This window comes from Aquila chrysaetos, chromosome 12, assembly GCF_900496995.4.
Source record: "Aquila chrysaetos chrysaetos chromosome 12, bAquChr1.4, whole genome shotgun sequence".
NCBI lineage: Eukaryota > Metazoa > Chordata > Aves > Accipitriformes > Accipitridae > Aquila > Aquila chrysaetos.
Genome location: NC_044015.1, coordinates 31,287,640 through 31,307,625, shown reverse-complemented (window position 1 = coordinate 31,307,625; position 19,986 = coordinate 31,287,640). Strand labels below are relative to the sequence as shown.

The 19,986-nt window shown below is 52.5% G+C and overlaps 1 protein-coding gene across 3 annotated transcripts in view; it reads left to right on the top strand.

Moving 5' to 3' along the window:
* Positions 1-19,986, top strand: part of ERI3 (ERI1 exoribonuclease family member 3) — a 136,227-nt gene that overhangs the window by 68,835 nt on the left and 47,406 nt on the right. The window lies entirely within an intron of this gene.

Below are 19,986 nucleotides of genomic sequence, written 5' to 3'. Positions count from 1 at the left end.
TGTAAATGCTAGGGGCATTTTGGTAATATTAAATCCTTTCTGATGGAAAAAAAATACAGAAAACCCCAAATCCAAACCCCACATCTTTAGAGGTTGTTAAAAGCTGCCTCTCTGCCTTTCCTTCATCTAATAGTTTCAGTCCCTAATTGGAAATGGTCTTTATTAGCCTCATTAGGAGCGGTTAGTGCTGGCTATAGATAGCTCTTAAATATATGGTTTCAGTGGATGGTAAATCTGTTGGTTTAGTTGGCTTATTTTTCAACTCGATGATCTTTTCAGCAGGTCCCTGGTCCCCCCAGCCCAGCTGTGCCACAGATACCTCACACAATGTCCCTTTTAATTCCCTCCGCTTATTTTTTACGTCAGGTGTTCCTTGAAGTGGCCTTCACAGCTCTCCACCCTTTCAGCCGACGACTACGTCAGGGGAAGATGGACTTGCGCCTCCCCGCAGCTTCATTGCATATGCACACGCCGTCTGCCCCGGCGGCACGATTGCCTTGGTGAAGAATCCAAGGGGCTGCTGATAGCAATCATTGATTAAGAGGGTAATTGTCCTGAAAATTCAGATTGATCAAAAGGCAGAAATGATAACTTGTGTAACTGTGTTTAAAACCACGTCCTGTCAATAGGGGAGACTGAGACGTGGCGAGCAGAAAGCAGGGAGAATTGGATGTGCGAGCGGGTGAGTGTGCCTGTGGTTCGGGGAGGAGGGGGAGCCATTCTTCCTTGGGGTCCGTAGCAGGATGTTTCTTGTCACTGACGCTGGGCTATTGGAGATTCAATCACTTTTATCTTCCCCTCTCTCTCAATCCAAATGCCTTTTCATATTAGAAAATTAGAATCAGCTCTGCTCATGCAAGATTTATTAGCTCTGCTGAGCAATACCACAGAAGAGTAAATGATGTCGCGTTTCAGGGGCTTTTTACACATTATGACCAAACTTGCAACTTCTTAAGTATTCTTCCATTGAGCCACTGCAGGGTGTGAAAGGGATGGGGAGACAAACTTCTCTCTGGAAATAGTTCTGCAGCAGTCCGGATGTCTCTTCTTTATGATCAGAATGATTGGATTTGGTTGCTAATACAGATCTTTTCTTTGGGCTCAGTTTCTGCGCTTATTGCTCTGGAAATCAAACTCTAAGATTTGAGCCTGTTTATCACATTTTTTTCTTGGTTCCATTTGTAGAAACACTTTTTGGTGCTACAATGTATGTCTTTGGAGCTCTGCTGCTAGCTGGCACTCATTTACATCTGAAGAAGACAAATCTTGTTCCCTGCTCAAATTTTTTCCCTTGTGTTTTGCACTGGGTGGCTGCTTTTTTAAATGCCTTCTGACCCTGTGCCATACACAGCTCATGTTTTGCGTAGTGATGGTCCTTTGGTCTTCAGGCAAGCTCTTTAAAGACATGAATGAATTTAGGCTCATAATGTCAATAGATATTATTGTGGGGATATTGAGGCACTGGGAGGTTGGAAGATTTTCCTGTGAATCCACATCAGAGATTGGAACAGAAATTAGGTCTCATCTCTCCTGCTCCTGGACTTCAGCCACAAGGCTTGTTTGTGAGGCTTTTTGCTTTCAAATCGCTTTGCAGGCATTAAATCCATGCAGCATCCTCGTGGGCTGGCTGCACAAGAGGGTCACTCAGCCACAAGAGTCAGAACGACTGGCTCTTGGGAGCCTCTGCCTGAGGTGCTGTTCAGTTTTTCTCCCCATCTCAAAAGTTAAAGCATTTGAGATTCACCATATTTCAGTGGTGATATACAAATCACTGGTGCTCCACAGCACTCCACCCCTCTCTCAGTGGGCATTGTGTATGTAGCCCCTATACAAAAATAGTTGCTGTTGTCAAGGTAAACACCATTTTTCTGCTAGTTCTGGTCTGGAATATTCCCAAAAGGGAGCAAATTTTTCTCCAGCCATGATTATTTGGGAAAGTAGACAGCACCACACAGGGATGCTGGTACCACTGCTCAGTGTCTCACACCAAAACCAGCATTAAACAACAGAAGCCAGAATCAAGCCATGGAAGGGAATAGTACATTCATAGCTTCATCTGCTATCATCGTTGTGCGGTGGAGCCCAGCACCTGCAGATGAGCTTCTGCCAATCTTTTGTCTGTTTGGGTCTGACTTTTCCTTGACATGGCCGGGCTGCTGGGAGGATTGCAGTGCAGACAGGGCAGAGGAGAGGTTGCGGTGGCCTTGTGGTAAGGTTCTCTCTCACCCATCAGCATAGCCAGCACAGGTCATCTGCATGGCTCATCATTGTGGGCTCCAAATGCTCAGCAGCATCTTCTGCTTGGCAGGTTTAAAGGGACTTTGTTAACAGGCAGTGCTAATGACATTTAAAACAACACCATACTTGGACCTGTCCAAATGCAAGTCTAACTTGGCACAAAGTTTTGCCATTCATCTTAGCAAAAGGCATTTCTGAATTGCTGCTTAAAGCTGCGGCTGGCTGGCAGGGAGGTTTCTCGTCGAGTGTCGGTGCTTGGGAGGCGGATACACTTGACAAGCAGAAGGACTTGACTTTTTCCCCTTCTGTGTACAAGCACTATGTATTATTCAAGGTCTTCTTAAGTCAATGCTGGGTTATTAATCGGTCGCTTCTCTGCATGTTAAATTTGCCTACTAATTTCGAGGCTCTGGAAGAGGACTGCGGCTATGAGCTTGCACAGTATTTTTCCTCCGTGAGTCTCCGTACACCCACGTGTGCAATGTGGGGCTGCTGCACCCCCTTGCCTTGGGTTCAGATGACATGGTGCTGCCTGTGCGCCAGCCACACGGGGAGGTGAGCTCCGGGTTACTGACTTAATGTTCCCTTTTCCAGATAGTCACTGATGGTGAGGGGGAGCAGGGGCAGGGCCAGAGCAGTAAAAGCCTTGCCAAACCTTGAGGGGCCAGGCAAGACCCCAGCAAAGCACTTCCTAAGGGCTAGGGGTACTACAGTCCCAGGTGACACTGGAGAGAGATACAGCGGCGTCCAGGTCTGGGGCAGGCGTTGTGCACAGCCCAGGAGGGGTTTGCTCCACGAGATAGGTGCTACCCACCTCCCCTTGGCTCCTGCTCGGTTTGCAGGCTGACGTAATGAGTTATTTGCAGCCATTTTGGAGACAGCCTTGGTGTCTTGGGACTCTTCCTTCCCTGTCCCCCAGCCAGGCCTCCATGCTCCTGTCTCCTCTCCCTCCACGAGCTCTGGTGGTGCTGCCCGCGGTAGGCAAGGCACACGGGCCAGCAGCGCCTGCACGTTCCAGGAATCACGTCAGCTGTCATTACTTACATTACCTTGATTGGGAACAGTCAGTTATGTCACCGTCCATCATCGTGTCTCTCCTGGGAGATGCTGAGGAAGGAGGAAAGGAGCAGGAATTATAAAGTGCTTCTGCGGTGCTCCGCCAATCCCACGGCTCCGTTGGCTGAACATCTGTCATCAGACAGCTTGAAGAGAAGGTGCTTTGTCTGATGGATCTTCCCATTGTAGCTCCACAGGGAGGAGCCTTCTGCAACACTGGGACTGCCCCGAGGGAAGAGCACTGGGGGCTTTTGTGGAGTTTAATGTGAAGGGAACGATGCCGCTACCTGGAAGGCTCTGGGGGGACCGCAGGAGAGCCTGCTGGACAGCCGGGGCTGTGGGCTGGCCTCCTCTGGCTGAGGGCTGCTTTGGAGCCAGGTAGAGTTACCAAAACTATCTCTGGTCCGAATGAGGCAGAGCTCAGACTTGCACATTGTCCCCACGCGTGACTGCAGAGGATTCCTGGCCATGTCTCAGGTGAGAGTTCATCCTCCCTTTGGCTGTGAGCTCCAGATTCCCCTAATGAGAATGAGATTTGGCTTTTGATGACAGAAACTTCTTATTTCTAATGGAAAATGATCTGGAAAGTTTCCAGCCCTCTCTGCCCTGATTGATTTGGGACTCTGGCTCCAGTTCCAGCAGCGAGTCTCTTCGGCTCAGGTGCCCCTCACAGGCTGGGGGACAACACGTGGCAGTAGCTGTGTCCATCTCTGGTGGCAGAGCCCATGGTGCCATGTGTGGTGGGGAGGACGCTTTGTCTGTCTAGCAGCCTCCTGTGAATAAATTTGTGCCTGAACTCAAGATGGGTTTCAGAGGATAAGGAGGAACAGGAGCTCCGTGGCTGTGGCCAGGAGGTGTTCCAGGGCTGTAAGGCCAGGTTCCCCAAGGCTTGTGTGACTGTGTCTGTCAAGGCTGAAAGTGAGAACGGTTCAAGAAGCACACATTGCCCGACAGGACACACTGGAAGGTGGGGAAAGCAGTAATGCCCTCCTCCTTGGGTTTCTTGCTATATGCGTGTTGGTCCTGGCACTGTGACTTTGGGAGAAACACTACCTGTTAAGCACAGTGCTCACGTTTTAATTTCTGTTAGCTGGGCAGGGAGTGAGGGTGGTTTGGTAGCAGCTGGACCTCAGCGAGACCCAGGAGGTGGGTGTTCAACCCAGCTGGGACCTGGCAGTGCCCCTCCAGAGATCAGGCAGCTGGAGGGGAGGAAAGCCAGGGCGGGAGAGGGCTGCACCCAAGGACTGAAGTGGGGAAGAGAAGAAGTTTCATGGTTCTGTACATTTCTCCTTGGAGCAGCTCCATCAAAGGCAAGACTACGGTCCAAAAGGAGCTCTTAAAACACAGAGGACCTGGCTGGCACCAGCAGTGGCTCACAGGTGCTGCGCAGGGTGTGCATGCGGGTAGTAATGGGCAGCTGAAGCAGCCTGGTCTCAGCCAGGGCTGTGCAAGGCATCTTGTGCAAGTACAGCCAGCAAGGTCTGACCTGTAATCCATCCTGTCATTTAAACAACTTGCACTATATAGAAGTGATGCTTTATGTGAGCCAGGGGCATTGCTGCTGTTACTCTTAGCTGAGTTTGAAGAACTCTTGCTGTCCCCAGCTTTAGGTGTAGGCTTTGTTCTGCTGGATGGCCCAGGTGCATGGAGGTTGCTAAGCAAAGAAAAGATTGCAGAGGGTACATGGAGCAGAGGAGAGTTGTTCTGGAGGAAAGGTGGGTTTCCATGGTGGGGGGATAGCTAGTGAAGTGAGTAAATACGTGCTATAAACATGTTCAGAGCATCTCCGTGTGAAGAACCCCGCACAGCCTTTTTGAGTGAATAGAAAGAAGAGCCTGGGTTCAGTTCATATGTCTGTTTTCTTTTCTTTTCTTCTTCTGGTCAACTGTGGCTGTAGATAAGAGTTTTCTATTTGAAGTTCAGAAGGGAAGGGAAATCCATTGTTAGAAGAGGAGACTTTCTTTCTGCTTGATACCTATCTCCAGCGACACAGCGGAGAAGGAAAAGATTTGCTATGATAAAGGTAGCTTTAAAAAAAAAAAAAAAAAGGCACATTGAGTGTTGCTTTTCTCTGTACTTCAAAGCCTGGAGTAATATGGAATAGTGTAAAAGAAGAGAGAAAAAAAACAACCTAGCGCAGCCTCTGCATGGGGGCTGTGAATGCAGAGCCATAATAGAGCACCATCCTGACCAGAAATCCAGCGCTCTGCCCAAGCCGTTCGTCTGGGCTTGGCGTGGTGTTGGTCAGTGTGCACAGCACCTGCCTGGAGTCCACAGGGATGGGCTTCAAGGGGGATGCTCATTGTGCGGGGAGCAGAGGAAACGTTTTGCAGGTGTGCATCCTCTGGAAGGACTGAACCAAGGGAAGTCACTCGCTGGAAAGAAAATCAGGCAAGTCTGGAAGGAGTATGGGAAAAACGTGCCAATAAACGTTTAATTATTAAACTAACTCTTGAGATTGCATAGAGTGTTCAATACGGTGTGGCAGAGTGAAGAAGCTGAACAGCGCAGCTCTGGTGAAGGCTGTGCCTGGGAAATGGCTAAACATTTCCATCCGTGCACCCTGGAGCCAGTGGGATTGGCTTTCTGGGGTCCTGGGCTGTAGGGTCAGCTTTCCCTGGGGCTCAGGTGTTTCCGAATGAGCCAGAGCAGAGGGGTGCTGGGGAGGGGGTGCCTGTGGCTGCCGCCCCCTTGCTTGGAGCAGGCACAGCTGAGCTCCATGAGCATACAGGGGGGCTCCAGCCTCCATGATTACCAAAGGGACTTGGGTGGCCCAAATGCAGGTCTGGGCTGTGCGACATGGGCAGGGATGGGAGCTCCCTGCCAGGGGACAAGGCAGGGGACAGAGAGGTGCAGCCCGGGGAGCAGGGGCTTGTGACACCCCTGTTACAGTACTGCTGTGTCCACACAGGCTTCTCCTTTCCACTGGCCCCGTGGGTGCCCTTCAGCCAGACTGATGGCATGGGGCCCCACATCTGCCCTGCTGCCATCATGGTTTTGGTCGTCATCCCCATCCCAAGCTCAGCGTGTGGTCTTGGCTTCTGGGGCAGCCCTTGCTGTGCCAGCCCACTGCTGTTCTGCCAGGAGGTCTTGGGCTCGCCGAGCTGCTGGGGCACTCCTGGAGCAGATACCGGCCGATACCCCACATTCCCCTCTGAGAAGCTGGTGCAAGTAAAGGAGAGAGCAAGCATGTGCTGGAGGCTTTGCCTCTGCTGGAGTCTGGGGAGGAGCAGGACGAGAAACCAACAAACTCATTTTCAGCGCTGACCTGAGCGGAGGCTGGAAGTGAAAAGATTTCCAGCAAACCTGGGTTGGTCAGGGTTGCTAACGAGCCTTTCCTTTGAGCAATGTTTTACATTCTTTAAAGATCGCAGGGAGCTCTTGGGGAGAATCTGCTAAAGTAAATGGCAGAGTCAAGTGTGCCGGCTCCTTTCTTTCCCTTTTCTTTTTCCTTTTTTTTTCCTTTCCCCTTTCTTGGTTCTCTTTATTATGTGGAGTTGCTCTGGCTCTTTCTCTCACTTCTGTTTCTCCTTTTGTTCTCTCTTTGTCTATTTATCACACTGTGAAGGTTGAAAGAGATGTTATTAATCTGGGAGAATGAAGGCAGGATTAGTGGTATGAATCGGATTTTGAGAGCTGTAATGATAGAAAGACTCGCTCTGCTGGCGGGCTGCGTGAGTTTGATAAATGGGGAGCACTCCAAACTGACTCGCGCCTTCCTCCGCACTGCTCGCTTTGCCCGCTGGGGCGTGCCATGCTCTCAGATCTGCCAGCCATCCCACACCGCTCCTACCTGAACCAGAGCAAAAAGCCAAGGGTAAATCAGAGACAAATATCTCCCATTGCACTTAAAGAGATCATTTCTTTCAACATCTTTTTCAAACAGAGTCCTGTCAAGTTCTTGGACAGCCTTGTGTGGAGGTAGGATCCTTCCTTGGAGTATGGCTCGGAGCCGCGGCCATGCATTATTGTCTCCTGCCGTGGCTTTGCAGAGAGCAGCGAGGAGTTAGCATGGCTGCAACGAGGAGTTAGCATGGCTGCAGCAGAGCTCCCGTCCTGCAAGGCACAAAGAAGCAGGATCATCTCCGTAGGGCTGCACCCTGCTGCCTTTGCCTTCTGAGAATTGCACCGAGCTTCAAACCCCCAGGGGACTGGGAGAAGGCAGGGGGTATTTCATCATAAGTTGCTTTGGGGTCTTTCCCTGAAGTCTTTTGAATGAGGGGTCCTGCCCTTGCATAATGTGAGTCAGGTCCCCTGTTAGCAAGCTTGGGAGGGGCAAAGCAGGCTCCGGGGACAGCAGGCAGAGCGACAGCCCCCAGCTGTGGGGCACAGCAGGACTGTCTGGACCAGCAACTTTAGTGAAGAGGGTCCTTTCCTGGGATCACCCCACTGCACGCTCACCCACTTGAACCCTTCCTCATCCCCACCCTTGGGTGTGTGGTGGTCCATGTTGCACCCTACAGAGCCAGAAAAGCTAGGGACAGGCTTGTAGGTGTAGGGTACGTAGCACTTTGAAGCTGGTTCGTGAGCACAGAGCTCACTGCCCTATTGCGGTGGTGCCACCAGGCATTTGTACATGGGGACTGAGCCGTTGTCCTAGGGCCCTTCATGTTGGTCCTTACCGCAGCCTGTGCTGTGGCTTCTGCTGTGGACATTTTGGGCTCGCTGCTTGCTCTCATGGCTAGGTTTGGGTCTTGTGGTCCAGCCCACGAGTGTGCGTTTGCTGAAGTGAGATGTGGTTGTGCGAAGGCCATGTGCAATGTGTTGGGAAGGTTTGGGTGCTCCAGTGCCCCTCGCCCCAGGGGCTGTGGGCAGGGACTCGGCCCTACAGCCCATCCAGGGGAGCACTGAGTGTCTAGTGGTGGGTGCAGGACCACCCGCCACCGCAAGGTTTGCATCTCGCCTGGGTTGAGCAGGGGATTCCTGCTCGGTAGAGGAGGGGGAACAGCAGCGTGCGGGAGGGACCCCTGCTTCGAAGGGGGAGGCAGCCCACGGGCAGCCCACAGTTGTCAATGTCCCTTTAACTACAAGGTAATGGACTCGCCCACGCTCGGGCTGAGCTCTCTTCCTGCCATTGCAGGAGCGGTAATGATTGTCGAGGTAGAGCTAATGAGACGTGCACATCTTTAAAGGATCGTGTCTTCTGAGACAAAATTAAAAGAAAAAAAGAGAAAAGAAGGGATGGGGGAAGGAGAGAAAGTCCGACTGCAGTGCTTTGGCCAGCGAGGCGTCCGTCCATCCGTTCTGCCTGTCCCTTGGCAGGATCACCCCTAAATGACTAGCAGGGTCTCTTTGCTTCCTGCCGCAACTCCTGTTTGGCTCTGGGAACCTCTTCAACTCCCTGAGGCCCCCTGACAGCCCCTCCGCAGGTCTGGTCCCCAGGGCGAGGGAGCAGGGCACTGCTGGCCGTGTGAGAGCATGGCAGGAGCACCTTTGCTGGGCAGGCAGCGGGAGGGCAGGCAGCCCAGCTGCTGTATGGCACAGCTGTGGGACAGCGGAGCTGGACAGCGGGACGGGAGGAAGGCGTGCAAGGAGATGAAGGACACAGGAATGTCCTGTCCTGGGTTGGTTGAAGATGTGGGGTTGGTGGTGCTATCAGTCCTGGCTGGCTCATCCCTGTCTCCACCGCTTGCTTCCAGGTCTGGGATGCTGCGCTTGGCACTTCCCAGAGTACGTAAAGGTACTGGGGATCTGGATACCGGGGAGTTAATGATCCCCCCAAATGCCTGCCCCACAGGGGGAAGGAAGAGGTGGCTCCCCTTTGGTGTTGGGAAATGCCCCGTGGGCACTCCTGGTGCAGGAGAGGCTGTGCGGAGCAGGCTGAGCCAGATCCGGCCCTTTGGGAAGAGCTGGTGGGGGAGCTGGCACCTTGTGTGGAGTGCATGGTGTGACTGCCTGCACACAGATTTCCTCCCGTTCTCACTATTTCAACTTCACAGGTTGAATTGGTTCAGAGCATCCAAACTAAATGAGGAGAGAAATGATCAGTCAAATATTTCTTAAATCCTGTCTTTAAGAGCTAAGTGCTTGGCTGGAACTTTAAGGCGGGTAATGAGGCTCACTTCAGATCAGCTTGTGATGTGGAAACTGCTAGATTGACCAGGCTGCAACTAGAAGAAAGCTCTGTCACAGCCGGGGACAGCGCGGCACGGGACTCCCCACGCCCCGGCACTCTGCGCCAGCCTGCTGCCGCCTGCAGCTCCCTGCTGCCTGCGCCCATCTTTGCCCTCATCTTGCAAGGAGAAAAATACAGCTGGGAGCTTGGGGGAGCAGCCTGCTTGCACAGAACTGGGTAACTCCCTTCCACATAGGGGGATGTGTATGTCAGTCAGTGCTTTGGAGTCCAGCCCCAGTTTGCTCCAGCCGTGTGGGTGAGAGCTTGGGGCGGAAGCAGCGACCCAGAGGACCCCTGTCCATCCATAGGATTCTCACTGGTTTTCAGTTTAAAGCTGTCAGATTTATTTTGCTGCAAAAATCAGAGTGACTTCAAGCCAGGGGCTCTGTGAGGTGGGGTGCTCTCTTAGCTTCGTCTCTAGCTGGTGCAAGGGGAGAAGGAAAATGCCTTTATTCCAGCAGCCTGGTAAGAACACGTTGGTAGGATTGGTCCTGCCTTTTCAAGACACCATCCTTCCCTCTGCAGTGGGGCACTAGCAGTGCTTGTCTGCAGCGTGACAGCACCTTTGCAAGGCACTTTCCAGAGCAGAGGGCTTGGTTTGCTGGAGGAAAAGTGGCAGTGCAGGAGCAGCAGAGGAGAAGGGAGCAATGCTGGGCAAGATGGGATGTACCAAGTGACTCTTCCCAGCTCCAGAATACTCACTTCTCCTTTAGTCTGGGACCGGGGAAGAATCTGGTCTTACCTGGCTGCTCTGCACAACACTGCCAGTGCCAAACTCCTATGCCCTTGCTCCTAGTCATACCATGCCCACCTGGCAGCACCTTGCCGTCCTGCTGTCCTCTGGGCCTTTCCTGGGCAGGAGCTGGGGACCCTCTGAGCTTTCTGCTTTGTATCCAGGATTTTTAGGCCTTCTGTTGTTAATTATTGAGATGTAATAATGTGATTAGTGCACTATTAAAAAAATCGCTGATATGATTACCATGGATTTAATATCACATGATATATCATTACATTGTTACATGGTGACAGATGTAATTGAAATACACTTATTGGAGCCTGGGGTCGTGTTTCATTCAATCACAGCAGCACCTCCGGGGGGCAGAGCAGAAATGGCTAAAAAAAAAATAAAAAGGCATCAGGATTGGAAATTATAATGAAAACAAAGAAACTTGCAGCCTGTTCAAGTCTGGGGCAACTGCCGCTTTGGCTTTTTCTCCATAGGAATTTAGAAAGGTAGAAGTTGGGAGCGCTGTCTTGTGGATCAGCCGGAGGAGATAGGTCAGCCAAGTTGGAACTGTCTGCTCAGGGGATGAGCAGGAGGACTTGTGTTAGGGACCTGTACCCAGAAGGCTTCCAGCCATCTTGCAGCACGTGAGCCCGGCTGCTATGGACACTATACCACTGACCTGCCAGCCCCCCTTGGCTCCTTTTTAAAAGGCACGTGGACCCAAAGCTGGTACCTGTTGTGCTGTGGGAAAGCCAGCCAGCTGGCCCCTACCTCCTGCCTAATTCTGCCTGTTTTGGAGTCAGGGATCGCTCAGCTGCCTGCGTTTGGCCCGGGCTGTGCCACGGAGGGCAGGTGGGCAGCGGTGAGCTTGCCTGCAGGACCGCAACCCAGGTCGTGTTTCCTTCCGTGTCAGTGAGAAGAGGTGACATCTGTCTCTGCCGCGTTACCCTCGGGAGGATCTGCACGTGGGCTCGGGGCAGCTGGGGTGAGGAAAGGAGCACCTGTCATGTACCCTCTGCAGAGGCAGCCAGCTAAACCGGAGCCTGGGCAGGGAAGGGAGTCTGCTGTCTCTGGCCGTGGGGCTGGGGCAAGGCTTGGGCTAGAGAAACGTGCCTGCAGGAGAAGCACAAAGACCCTACCTGCTGCTGGCACAAGCCTGCTACTGGTCCTTTTCAATATGGTGGTGAACAAGAAGCTGGTGGTGAACACGGAGGTCTCCTTTTCCTCCATCGCCTCCCCTTCCAGGGAAACAACTGTTACCCACCCTCCCAGTCCCCCCCAAGGCAAGTGATAGTTTGGGGTGTTGCACTGGGCAGGATGGGGCTGTGGCAAGACCTCAGAGATACAGCATGACATGATTAATGCACATTAATTGCTCTGATCATCACCAAGTGCTAAGTCTTCTCCTGTAAAGGGGGCCCGCGAGGGGCTGGGGCCTCCCAGAGCTGTGATTAGGACTTGGGTACACCTGTCCCCAACCCTACTGCAGGTCCCCAGGGTTATTTTATCCCTGCAAGACGGTGTGTAGGTGACTTTGAAACTGAAGGTGCTGTGTTTAATCTCATCCTCATCCAAAACAAAGGAAGGAGGAAGAATTTGTGGATGGAGTGAAGGCAACTTTTCCAACCAAGAGGAGAACGGCAGTGTGGTGAGCTTGAGACATCTGGATGTTTGCATAATGATGCGCCGGCATCTGGCCCTGCATCGCTAGTTCGGCATTCACACGTTCCGCACAGCATCGCCTCCTGCTCCAATGCGTCTGTCCCGGGAGCTGGGTTACAAACCTTGCTGATGCTTGAGGGGTCATTTCTATTTTAGGCTTTCGATTCTGTGTCATCCCCCGTAAGGGTGCTCCCACCCCTCTTTTGTGGAGCCAGCATGCCCATTATAAGCCCTTGTTTTGCTGGGAGCTGTGGAAATTGATTTCCAGCTGGTGTGGGAGCACTCTGGCTGGGAAGGCTCTGGCAAGCATCTTTCTTTCGAGGTTAAAAACATAATTTCAGTCTGACCTCTGAGTTTCGGAGCTTTTGTTGGTTTTCTCCACCCCCAGATGGTTTTTGTGTGTGATTTTAAAATAGCCTTCTTCTCTTGGTTGAAGCTAGCTGATGCGTCCGCTTCTCATTCGAGGATTGTTGTGTTTTATTAATGCTGTTATTATTCCATTACTGTCATTGTGCTCTTTTATAGCAAATAGCTTAATTTAGTTGAGATACACAGATGCTGAGAGTTTAAGTGAAATCTTCAGCACTTGGTATGCTGGGCACTGAGCAGATACTCCCTAAGCACTTTGGTATAAACCTTTCACTTTAAAACAAATTGGCTGCTGGGGTAATGCTGGGTGGCAGGAGTTTGGGAGAGGGGAAAAGGGGTGAGGGAGCAAGTACCTGTTTAGCACCCTAGGGAGGACTTCATAGTCAAACGTGGCTATAGGTGCTCAGGAATAAAGCTCCCACTGAGGGTTTTACTCCCAAGATGGAATAAAGCTCCCACTGAGGGTTTTACTCCCAAGATGGGCCGTGATGGGGTCCTCTTCCCTACCGATGCTGCAGGACAGGGGGAATTACACCACCAGCATTGCTGGGTTGCTTTGGGTTGAGGTTTTTTAGGGGTGGCGGGGCGGAGTGTGGTGTATTTTCTGCAGCTGAAGCTGCCTGGCTCCTGGGAGAGGTGGGGACTGGTCATGGTGTCACCCCAGGGTGGATGAGACAGTGCCATTGAAACCAAATTAATCTGGTTGAAGAACAACGTTGCTGCTGGAAAGCTGGACTGTGCTGTGAGTAGTTCTTGGGGTAGAGGAGAGGGGTTGAGAAATAGCATTGGTGCCCAGATGACTTCGGGGCCAAGGGTCCTGTTGTTAGAAATGACTTGGGTGCTTAAGCCTCCTGGGAAGCTAGTGCAATCTAGGCTCTGAAGTACCTTAGCTACTTTTGAAATTTTACCTCTTATTGTTGACAGATGTTCATCTGAAATGGATGCTTCTTGCTCAGTGCCTCTGGGCGTTCATTAATACTAGTGATAACAATTCCAGATTGTCTCCTACAACATTTTCCCTGCCTCCATTCCTTAAAAATTACAAAGGTAAAGCCAAAACCCTGTTAGTGTCATGTTATTTGTGTACTTAACTCTTACTGCCTTGGCAAAACCTGCTGATCCTGGTGCTATCAGTGCCAAAATTACTTTGTGTGGGGCAGGGAAAGCCAAGAAGTAAAGTAAAATGGAGCAAGCAGGTGCCACACAGGTTGAGATGGTGCTGATGGTGGTGTTGGCTCAAGTGAAGGTGTCCTCTCCACCTGGCCATGGCAGGGAGGGTGCCATGTCCCTGCCAGGCAGTCCTTCAGGGAGCAGCCCTGTGCCTTCCCCCTCTCCCACCCGCAGCTGTAGGACACCCTCATTTTTCTGGGGAGGGCTCTCCCGTTTTCTTGAGCTCCTCGGGGACAGCCTCTTTGGGGTGTAGCTGGCAAAGACTTGCTTCCCCACCTTTTCCCGTGGCCAAGCGAGGGGAGCAGCTCCCCATGGTGTGAGGACGGGTCGGGGAGGAGGTGTGCACTGGCCCATGCTGCCCGTCCCTGGTGTGCACTCATAATAGCTTGGGGGTCTGTGGGAAGTTATCGGGATCATTTTTTCTCCCTGCTTTGAGGCAGCTTTGTGGCTTTATCTGGCTTTCGAGGCGACCGGGGTAGCTAACAACATGCACGGAGCATCCTCTGTGGAGGAGACCTGGTGCCCGGTTTTGCTAGAGGTCTGCTTTACCACTTATGAGAAACGAGTTAACCTCCCTTTGATCTCGGTTCACGGCTAACCCTTTAACAAAGTCCGGGATGTGCGAGGAAATCAATACTCAAGGCATTGAATTTAACACCAGCCATCAACTCAAGCGTAACACACACACTGACTGACTCCGATTACAAGGAGCGGGCTGGTTTGAAGCTCGTTTGCCAGCTCTCTGGGGTGATGCAGGGCGGCAGCGGGGAGAGCAGGCGCGCTCACGTGGCTTGCTGTCACTTGAGGGGGGAGTAAGAGGGACCTGGCACGCTCTGCCATGTCCTCCCGATCGGCTCTGCCTCTTGGTGCCCCTTGTCTCTCTCCTTATGCCTGATTTGCAACCCCGGCAGCTGTTCCCCAACACAGGAGGAGAGAGCTTGCATGCTGTCGCTGAACGCCTGTTTGCGTACACACGTAATTGTTCTTCGCTGGTGAGGAGCTGCAGCAGGACTTGAGGCAGGGCAGGTTCCGCTGAGCTGGACAGAAAGGGTACTGGAACTTAAAAATCTGAAAAATAAAATGCTGCAGGCGGGAAAGGTTGAGCGTCTGGTCAAGGAGGCAGCCGTGTCATTTCTCCAGCTCCAGTCGTCCCCGCAGAGATCTAATTAGATCAGTGGAGAGCTAATTGGGACACCTTGTTCCATACCAGACGCTCGCTCTTTGCTGGAACGTTGGCAGGAGGTGGCGGGCGGGCTGCCTGGCATGGCTCTGACACCGGGAAAGCCAGGTGGTCCACAGCCAAGCACTTTCTAGACAGCCCATGAACCTTCTCGTCACATCTCAGCCCTCCAGCCCTCTGCTGCAGACCAGCTCTCCTCTGGGGGGCATTTGTTCTTGCTTGCTCTTCTTGTTTCCACCAGCCATAGCCAGAGCTGAGACAGCATACGAGGGGTTCATGGGGCAGCTGAAGGATGCTGAGAGGCATGGGATGAGCGTTACATGACCCCACAGCTCTGTCCTTGTGCCGCGGCTGCATGGGGGCCATCCCTCTGCTACCCACGCTCAGTAATAACTCTGCTGGGCACGTGCTCCTGGGACCTGCTCCTCAGGTCTCGTATCATCAGCAGGCAGCAACTAGGCAAATCCCAATAGTGGTTCTGAGGCGCACTGGCAGGGAAGGGCCAGCTGAGCCGCTAAATCCAGCCCTCGGCGGCAGCAGCAAGGCAGTGATTGTTCTTACTACAGGCAGAACTGCAGGCACAGCTAAAAGCCATAACTACAGAGTGTCCCAGCTTGCCCGGTAAGGAGACCCTGGCTGGCTGGCTGCAAGAGAGGGTGGTCGCTGCGTGTGTCTTTTCCAGAGCCCAGCTTGGCTGCCGGTCGGTGAGCCTGGTGGCACCAAAGAGCCATGGAAGTGCCTTTCGCTCCCCTGGGAGATGTGAGTTGAGGCCTTGGGGACCCGAAGCCCTTCATTTCTATCAACTCTGTCATGATCACCTCTGTCACCTTCTCAGGACCATAATGCAGTGCTGATCCCCCCTTCCCAGTCCAGGTAGCTAGTCCTGCCCCCGTTCCTGCCTGGCCGTAGCTGATGCAGTTCATCCGCCCATGCCTCCTGTAACAACCTCTTCTCAGGACCTTGCCATGTCCTCCCTTCAGGTCCCTTTATTCTCTGCTTTCCTGACCTCTCTCCAAATCGATTCTCTCATGGCATGCTGCCTGGCCCCTTGGACCATCTCCTTCTGTTTGCTCTTCCATCGAAACTGGGGAGCCTCAATTTTGCCACCTGCTGCCCTGGTAGGCTGTGCTGGCTGGGCCCGCGTGGGTTGCCTGCTTGCCTGGTGTTTGCATCCATCAGAGCTCTTAGAGGCGCCTCTGCTTTAACCTCCTCAGTCTTAACCCTGACCTGAGTCAACAATCATGAGGAAGAGCTGCTGCTTAGATGATCCAGTGTAAACTCTACCTTTGATTAGACAGGTATCATCCCCAGGCACTGGCGCAGCAGTACCTTGTTAACTTTCCTTGGTGTTCCCTCACTGCAGCTATGAGAGCCTCCGACGCGGGCAAGGGACATGGCCACTGCCCTCGTAATCTTTATTGATCTTTTCCCGGATGCCTTGTGCATTGTATTCTCTTGCCTTTCTCTTGCTCTTCCAGCTGCCTCTCCTCTGAGTGGCTTTGCATCTTGTGGCAGTGCTGAGAAACTCTGTTTTATTCAATTCTTGCAGAGCAGTAACACTCAGAGGCCCTGACAGCTTTGTTGGGTTGGTGCTGTGCCAAATGTGAAAGATTGGGTTTTGCTCCTGAGAGTCTGCAGTCTGGGAGGGGTAAGAGGGAGCAGGGCACATGTTTCCATGCCCCTCTGGTCTGTCCTATATGGGTCAGTTTCTCTGCATTGTGCCAGAGGTGAGTTTTGGAGAAGGTCATATATCTGTCCCAGGAAGGCGTGCTAGACATGAGAGTGGAAGGATTTGTAAGATGTGAGCAGAGGGAGAGATGTATGTGATAAGACATACAGGCAAGTGCATAGAAGTGGTGAGAAGGTCCTGCAGGATCACTCTCTGGTTTCTTTCCCAGCCCCCAGGGCCTGGGTTTTAGGAACAGATTATGAAACTAAGACGTGAACCTGCTGGTCGCCCAGCACCCCTCCCTTGCTGCCACCTTGCAAGCGCCTAACCTTGACAATGCCAGGTCGTGAAAACCAGAGGGTTGAATTGCCTTGTCTTGCACCTGCAATGTGAATGGACGTTCAGTCGTACGGCACCTCCCCTACACTTTTCTCTTGGTAACCTGTCCGTGGGTCTCTGCCCTCTGTGGTCCCATTCTCCCCCTGTCTAGCATGTTTGTGCATAGCAGCTGAACCGTCACCAGACATGTCCCTTCCAAAAATGTCCAGAGCACTGGGTGCTGAGACATGCCGTGCATGCTGCAAAGGAGCGGTGTGTCTGCTCTGGACAAATGGCTTTGTTTTGCACTGGAAAAACTGGAGTCAAAATGTCACGTCAGTGTTTCGCACGGGAATAGATTGCTCCTTTCCAAAGGGCAGCAGTTCTGTCACTGGGTTTTGCTTTGTGGTTCCCAAGCAGAACTGTTCCCACACAGTGAAAGAAGACAATATTTTGGCTTTTTCGTCCTGGTTAAGGGTGAAAGGCAATGTCAGAGCATCGGTGTTTCGGTGGGGTGGACGTGGTTTCCCAGCCTGTAACAGCAAGAGCGTGCTCCCTGCCAGGAGGCGAGGATGAGTCCTGGGGATGTGCTGCTTCTGCTTCCAGCACGTTTGATCCAGCCGGGCTCTTTCAAGGTGTGTGGAAATGAGCTACAATCTCATCATTCCTGCGGAGGCTTCTCGGAGGAGATAGCGGAAGGGTCACAGCGCCTCTGGAAATCTCCCTTCAGGCGATGTGCCGTCGCATTTCACAGCAGACAGACAGAATAACCTTTAGGGCATGGTAAGAGGCAACGTTTTGAACTCCAAGCCGGGGAGCTCAGGAGCTCATTTCTCTGACACATCATCTGTGTCCCTGCCGCTTCCTGCATCCCCCTGAAATACCTTTGTCCTAATCCATCACTTCCTTAGCTGGAATTAAAAAAAAAAAAAAGCTGGGGAGTTGGTCCCTTGTGTGCTGGCCACGCAGAAACCAGCCTCCCCTGTGGGAACGCACCCAGACCCTCTGCCGTGGACAATTTTGCCTTAATTTGAGCCGCTCTCAGCCTGCATGGAGGTGGGGGGCTGCCCCGCCAAGCCAGCCCCAGCAGCGGCATGGCTCCCCTGCCCTCTCCTGCCATCCCTGCATCGCAGGCTCTCTGGAGAGGTGCAGTACTTGGGTCCTGAGCTGTTTTTTTTCTCCCAGATTTATCCGACGTGGTCGTGGGGAGATGAGCGGGCTGGAGCCAGGCAAACTGGGGCACGTGCAGGCTGGCACGGGCTGCCCTTATGAACCGGAGGCTCCCACAGCAGTGTGTTAGCGGCTGTGCCGCACTGGGAGGAAAGCACTGGCTCTCCCTCCTCCCCTCTCTGGAGTAAATAATGGTACTTTTTATTTAGCTATTATTTCCCAGTGGCAGATAGCTCCTCGGCTGTCTGTTTAACTATCTTTATCTCGTCCTCCTTCTCTGTTTGATATAGTTATAGATAAACAGATAGCTACCTTAGTAAATAACATGTTTTTAAGAGACCGGTGGTATGGTTAACATAGTGCAGCAGCTGTTGATTTGTCTTTCACTGTTGTGGTTTTTTTTCTTAAGGAAATGCTTTAAATAAGGGATACTTCATCTATTAAAAAAAAATACACTTGTAGCAGCTGCTAAGCCCATCCATAAGCCTGCTTTACGTTGTATTTGTGATGGGACTGACAGTGCATGGAGGAGCCTGATTATACACAATTCCATTTTAGCAAGCCCTGCGATGTAATTTCACAGGGCGATCAGTGTTTGAATGTAATAGCAGCCTGTGCTAAGGTGTCAGAATATTAAAGGCGCTAATGGAAAAGCTCCCTGGTACACAAGGGGGACAGCATTACAGGAGACGTCGCAGATGGCTGGGCACTAAACTAATGGGGCAGGATCCAAGAAGGGAAAAAAAACCTAGAGAAGGGAGAGCTCACGGGAGCACGGGCACCTGCTTCCCTCTCACACGGAAATTAAACAGCAAGCGAGGGAGAGGCGAGCGTGTGCATGTGTAAAAATAGAAATCGAGGGGGGAAAATACCCCCTTTGGAAGGGCTTGAAGGTTTTGACAGTGAGCCCAGTGCCAGCTTTGCTTGGGAAAGGCATGGGGTTAGATTAAAGGGGTGCATCTGGGGGACTGTGGGGCATGTCTGAGCATCACAGCCATCGTTGGTGGCCCTGGAAAGAGAAGAAGGACGTGATCAGTGGATGCTGTTACCTAGCCTTGTGTAATATGGCAAAACTGCAGCTCTCTTTGGCAGTTGTTAATCTCCGGTTAAATCCAAGGAGGGTGAGATGTGTCCATCTCGCTGCTGCCCCGACGGCTCAGCTCTGCAGCATGGCGCATCTGCTGGGGCTCCATCGTGCCATTTTCTGTCCTCACGTATGCAGGGGCTGACAGTGGGTCTGATTTCAGGGCAGTGGCAACATTTGCCTGTTTTCCAGCACCGTTGGAGGCATCTTCCCCTTCCCCCTGAACCCCCGGTTTCCCCAGGAGCAGCCAGAATCGGACTGGTCCATTCTTGTCTGTGTGGAGAGGCAACCGTGGCTGCAGTGAATCATCATGAAGTGTGTTCGTGGGTTCTCCTTGGTGTCATACCAAGCTTCCCCACTCTGCTGGCCACAGTGCTGTGGTGGGGAGAGGCTTAGCACTGCTTTCCTGCTTGAATTGGCCCTGCAGGGGCTGGGGGAGTTCCCGGTGGATAGCACCGCAGGACGTGAGCCCATCCTTCCCAGGGCTGGAGGGGTAAATCAGCCATGTGTAGGTACTCCCTGGTAGCCATCTGCCACGTCGTCGTGTGTCTCTGCCTTTCAGGCGCTAATCGGGAGCTGCTTGTGTATCTCAGTGTTGGGACCTGATTGCGTACATCAGCGTAACCCAGCCTGGGTCTCAGTCACCCTGAGGTGCAGCCAGAAATGTCGGGACACATCGAAAAGGCAGCCCTGTTCAAACAGACATGACCTGTGGCTCAAGGGCAGGGCCACTTGTCCTGGACTGGGAAAGGTGCTGGCCATGTGTCCTCCAGCCCCTTGTCTTCGCAGGAGCCCCCGGAATTCTGCTGCAATTCTCTGCTCGGCCGCCTGACCCCGAACCCAGACCCCCTGGTCCTACCAGCAGCCCCCATTCTTGAGCTGCTTTCCTGGCGGTTTATGGCTCTGCTTGTCCCCTCTCCTGTGCCAGCACTGGCTTGTGCACACCCCAGCTCTATTTCCCAGCCCCCCGGGGACCCAGACCTGTAGCTTTGTTTTGCTTGTGACCAAACCCGGGGCTTTGACCCAGGTCTCCACGGCATTAACCTAGTGTGTCGCCAGCCGCAGAGCACACAGCAGTCGAGAACATTTTATCCAGGATAATCCCTAGCCTGGGAGCAAGGCAGAGACTGTTCTTGTTCAAACACAGGGAAATGTGAAGCCTAAACCGCTTGGCAGTTTGACACTCCGGAGTCAGGCACACCAGCGTGTTTCTATTGCAGCCTAAGCC